Genomic DNA, 5,895 nt, shown 5'->3' with positions numbered 1-5,895 from the left:
AGGGTAAACATCTCCGCTCTCTGACCGCGGCTATAGTTAGTAGTTGCGTTGAGTTGAGCGGTTGTGTTTTAGTGAGCTGGTATTTTTCGGTAGTTTTACATTGTATTTCACCATTTGTAATCATGGTGCAGTATTTTGTTTGTGCAGGTTGCACAAATACCAGCCTGTCAGGACATCGAGTCCGCAGTAAAAAGGACCGGAGCTAGCGTTCGTTCCTGTGTGCGTTGTGCATCCACCTCCCTGCAGCACATACTCTCCACAGCTTTATCAGGAAACCGTATTACTGCTCTCTCCCCCCCTTCGCTGCTCTCTCTCTCTCCCCTCCGGTACACGGCACCGTAAGACGTAGTGTGGAGTTGCATTAGGTAACGCTGTTGTGGCTGTACTGCTCCAGCCGTCTCCTTTGTGTTTGTTTGTTTCCCCCTGTCTGTGTTGTTTGTGTGTGCGTGGTGGCTGTCACTCCTGGCTCCCGGCTCAACCTCCACTCACCTGCTGCAATCAGCTGTGCACCCTCCCCGACTACACACCTGCTTTCCATCAAGCCATTTACAACGGCATATCGACGGAGGCTCCACAACCTTTCTCCGCCAGATCGTCAAGTATCAGCCGTATCTCGCGTCTCCCCTCCGGTAAACAGCACCGTAGTGTGGAGTTGCATTAGGTAACGCGAGATACGGCTGATACTTGCGCATTAGTTTCTGTTATGGATCAGTATCAACAGTCCTGCCGATAACGTTACTATATTATCAATGCTACGTTAGTTATAGCCTGATATATGATTGCTAAATTCACAATGTTGTGATTTGATGTTAGCTAACATTCTGCAGCTAACGCCGGTCACTCACCAAGATAGCTGCCCAGTTCTCCACTGGTTCTCCTCACACCACAGCTCAATTTCTCTCCGATGGCCATTGTTTCTTCTAATCCTAGGCTGCTCCTGGTCTCTTGGACGCCTAGCAGGCTCATAATATGCATTCAAATATTCATGTTCAACTTCTTCTGTGTCTTCTGTGTCAAAACTAGCATTGGGATCCATGTTTATTAATACGTTACACCGGCCGCTCTCCCCCTTGTTTCCCCCGTGTTACGTCACACGCGGGAGGTCACGTGCCGAGGCTTTTTTATGCGGAAGTGAAAATGTCTTACAAAAACGACGCCAGATGTCACTGTAGTGTATATTTTTGGGAAAATCTAGTGTATTCATCATTTTCCTACACATTTATCCACAGGTGTCTTTAACCTGGAAGTTGCTCTTTAACCATGCTATGCGAGCATTCACATACTGAGTTGCATAAACCTAGCAGGCCAATCGGGGCGAGCCTACCTGAATGCGCGCACATGCCCAAAGTATATAAGGCGGCTACGCCTCCTGGCTGTTATCCTATACCCTCTTCAGCGAGCTGCATATGGGTACAGTGCAGGGGCGGACTGGGACTACAAATCAGCAGGGGCGGACTGGGACTACAAATCAGCCCGGGACTCTCGACCGGCCCACTTTGGTACCGCCGGCCCACCGCAAGTAAATACCGCTAGTAAATTGTCGACTAATAATGAAGAAAATTAACACATTTGTTGCAATAGCAATTTATGCACTAACTGGGTCATTCTACAGAAAAGGTGGAAGTACTGTCACTTACTTTTGCAGACACCAAAATACATGACGTTGACCTAATACTCACATTCATTATATATGTTGAATAAATAGAGATTGTCTTTGCAATGGTACTAAATTAAAAATAAATTAAAAAATGGTTTTATACATAAATTGCAATTTATTTAAAATGCCTAGTTCAAGGAACTGCCTTGTCACTTGGAAGTGGAGGCTATAGTTTTTTTTTCAATAAATAAATCTAATTTATATTTACATAACATTTCAAGCATTAAATATAACACTGAAATAGTAAAAGAAAACGCAAATTATTATTAATAATATCAAATAAATGTCAGTCACCCAAAATTACGTCATTGGTGTTACTGCTACACAAAACGCTTTTATTTTGAAATAATGTATTGTCTCTGAAGTGCCTCCTGTAACAAGGGATCATTTGAGGCAGTGCAGTGGACAAAGACATAAGGAAAGTCAGATACTTCTTACTTTGTTTGTTAAAGGTGTCATTTTATCATCAAATTTGACGTGTCTGTCATTAGTGTTACTCATTTCATAGCCCTAGGGGTGAACATTTGAATGGGAAAATGTATTGTATTGAAGAGTTAAACGATTTTGATATTGACTGAAGCCATATTTGGTCTGACACATTGCAGCCATTTTGTTAAAATGGTAGTGTTTTCTCCAAATTGTCACTGGTGTTACAGTCACTGGTGTTACTCTTCTTCCTGGTAACACGTAACACCAGTGACATTCCTATACAAATAAGCATTTTATAATGTATACAAATAATAAAAATACTTTAAGCTCTACTTGTTGTGGATTCATCAAGTTAAGAGTTAGTTATTGCTATTTAACAGGTTTTAGATGTGTTTAGAAGGAATATATTTCAGCAGATTTGTATCACCCAGATTCCACCTTTTCTGTAGAATGACCCAACTACATTACTACTTGTACTACAACATTTGAATCATCAGTTCTTCCTCATTTTCCTCAATTGTTCGTATTTGGTTTATTAAAATAATGATATTGTGGTCATTGTTAAAAAATGTCTGCTATTATTATGAGTATTATTATTTTTATAATGCACTTTCTGCCTTCCTGTCATTAGGAGTTAGACATGTAATGGCTATGTAATTGATTTGATTAGAACCTTCATTATCCTAAACTGCTGGGACATTTTGCCAATACCTTTATATTTTCTACTCTTCACTTACTTCGGCATTGATGTACAGAGCCGACAGAAGACCTTGTTTATATTGGCATCATATTGAGAGGTGCAGCCAGTGACGCGTCCTAAAACCAGGAAGTAAGCTGCTGGTTCCCTCGACAAGAAGCAATGGGATTTCTCCACAGGGTTTTGGAAAATGGCTGGAAATAAGGTCTGTGGAAAACGAACCTGTTTGATAAATGCACTTTTTGTTCAGCCGGATAATCTCCACATGTGTACCCTACTTTTATAATTTTCGAATCATAAATCTAATCGATAGATTATAAAAGGGTTTTAGGACGTGTCACTGCACCACTAGAAGCCAACTCCATCGATCAAGCTGGCTGAAACTTTCTCTCCCTCTTCTTCTCATGCTCCTTGTCACTCTCCTTTAACTCCTCCGGTGACTTTATTTTATTTGAAGATTGTTTTTTGCCCGGCGCTTGGCCGGTTACCGCTGGTATTTAAAACAATTTTGGCGAATGGTTAGGTGGCGCGATAGTCTGTAGTGAAGGAGCGCGCTCCCGCTCACGGGAGCCTGCTCGCGCTCCGCAGCAAACAGCGGTTTGCTTTTCACCCAACAACGACAACCGACTCAAGGAACGCTAGTTGTAGCATTATTAAACGAAACAATTTAACTAAATTGCTGGTCAAAATACCAATACCACAGGAAAACATTTTTAAAGCAATATTTTTAGTGGCCCGAGCAGGCAAGTGGAAAGTAGCCTACTTTATGCTGGCCCGGGGTGTCTAAATAGTGCTTCCGGGCCAGCGGGCCATTTATAATGTTGAGCCCTGGCGGTTACCGGCCGGCCCACATCGTCCGACCGGCCCACTTCAGTACCGGCCCATCGGGATTCATCCCGAACGTCCCGACGGCCAGTCCGCCCTGGTAGAGTGGGTGGAGCGCCCTCCAGTCCTGTACGGGGTTTACAGAATACTACTTTTCCCGGGTCCCTAAGGGGCCTGGCGTAGACCAAGACGCCGCCGTGCATATGTCCTCCACACTCACGCCGTTGAACAAGGCTGTTGACACGGCCATACCCTGTGTAGAGTGTGCATGGACCCCAGTGGGGAAGGCCCTGTCCGCCTGCCCGTAGGCATGTGAGATGCACTCGCAAAGCACACAACTGTTTGTACGCCTAATGGAAGTCGTGCGCCCTACATAACATGCCAGCGCACACACCGAGCAGAGGAGGTGCAATTTAGCCTCCCTGGCCCCCGTATGGGGTGGAAGCAACCTGATCTCACCAGAATGCGTGACTCCACCACGACTCCTTAAAACCGCATTGCATGGTGGAGTCACGCATTCTGCTACATTTACGTGTCGGCACCACGCAAACAACCCCAATGTAAAGTGAATGAGGCTCTTTTGTCGTGGTGCCCACACGCATTTCTACAATGTCCTGCAGTGAGCTTTTAATATAAAACGTTTTTTAAATCTACTTTATAGCTTGTAGTAACTCGCGGGAGGCTTCTTTTATTTTATTTGTATTCATAATCATTTTTATTTTTCGTCAGAATGTACAAATTACATTAGTTGCACATTTTTGTTCTCAAAAAACAGTGCATTGTGTGTAATACAACTGTGATTTTTATTAAATTAGTTAGTTTTCAAGGAAGGCCAGAGCTTCAGCTGCGTCAAATAGATTGTTCCCTTTAGTTAACGTTATTTAAAAGATAATGATCATGCCCCCTTTATTGTATTACTAGCGTCCATTCCCATTGGATAACGGAGAATTGTACACCCGGAAGTAAGTATTCTCCTTACTGTCGATTGATTTTACAGTGATATCTGCACTACTCATCAACTCAAAAATACCTAATTATCCTTGTTAATTACACAACATTGATTGGTTTAAATTGTGTACAATGCTTTGGTATTTTTCCCCTTCGATTCGGAGAAACAAATATTCTTTCTGAGTTTTTGGATGGCAGAAGACACTACACTACCCAGAATCCTCAGCTATCCTTTGGGACTACACCATGTGCTTAGCTTGACAAACCCCGTGATCAGTCCTCAAGCTCTGTGATTGGTTGACCTCCAACTGCATTCCATATGAAAAAAAACGTTTCGTAAAAGTTAAAATCATACTTTTCTGTGTTGCTGTGGGTTTTTTCCATCGCTTTTGTGTTACAAATATAAAAACAATAACAGAATATATCCGTCGTAAACTAAACCAGAAACAGCAGTATATTTTATTGTGTTAACACTGTAAACTTTACAGCTTTTTAACCCGCACCTCCTACTGGTTAAAGCACGTTATTACACGTTTAGAGTAATTGCAATGCAGGGAGATTGTGTTGCTTTTTAAATGACTGTTATAAAATGCCTTTTTCTTAATGTCTTTCATTTTTGTAAAGCACTTTTGAATGTGTTATATTTGATGAAAACATTTAAATATTAAGAGTACATACAAAATAGTGGGAAAGTAGAAGGTCAATGATATAAATATAGAATAGAAAATATCAAGAAGATATACTGTAAATAATATCTACAATAAAACAGTTTAGTGCCTTATAGGAGGATGTGCAAAACAGACAAACTAATAAGGCGTTATTTAAACATTAAATAATACTTTAGGTTAAGGTCTTCTTTCAAATAAGAAAAAGCTTTGGGGGTATCTATCTACAGATACATATTAAGCTTGACAAAGTACTTAACGTCTAATATATTGCACGTTTTTTTTTGGAACTTGACAATCAACTTTCCTGCAATGTTAACTATGTTGAAGCACTTATTTTAACCGATATTATACATATTTATGATACTCTTATAAGATGTATGTAGATAGAATAACACATGTGCAGAATATGACAGTTTAATGGTGGAGGTATACACACATATTGATAGATGTCTTGTAATGCACTGTTGAGGAACCTGTGACCCAAGTTTTTCATTCATTGCATAACTACATTGTAGTTGCGTATATAATATGTCAATAAACCTTAGAACATCTTGAAATCTTGAAAGGGATGTGCGAAATAGCAATTATATACAGTCTTTAAAACCTCTTAAGCCCCAAGCCTGTTTTTCAGGTTTCAGGCTCGAAAATGACATTCCCAGAACAAATGACCA

Source organism: Notothenia rossii (assembly GCF_949606895.1).
Source record: "Notothenia rossii genome assembly, chromosome: 5".
Classification (NCBI taxonomy): Eukaryota; Metazoa; Chordata; class Actinopteri; order Perciformes; family Nototheniidae; genus Notothenia; species Notothenia rossii.
This window is presented reverse-complemented; position numbering follows the sequence as displayed.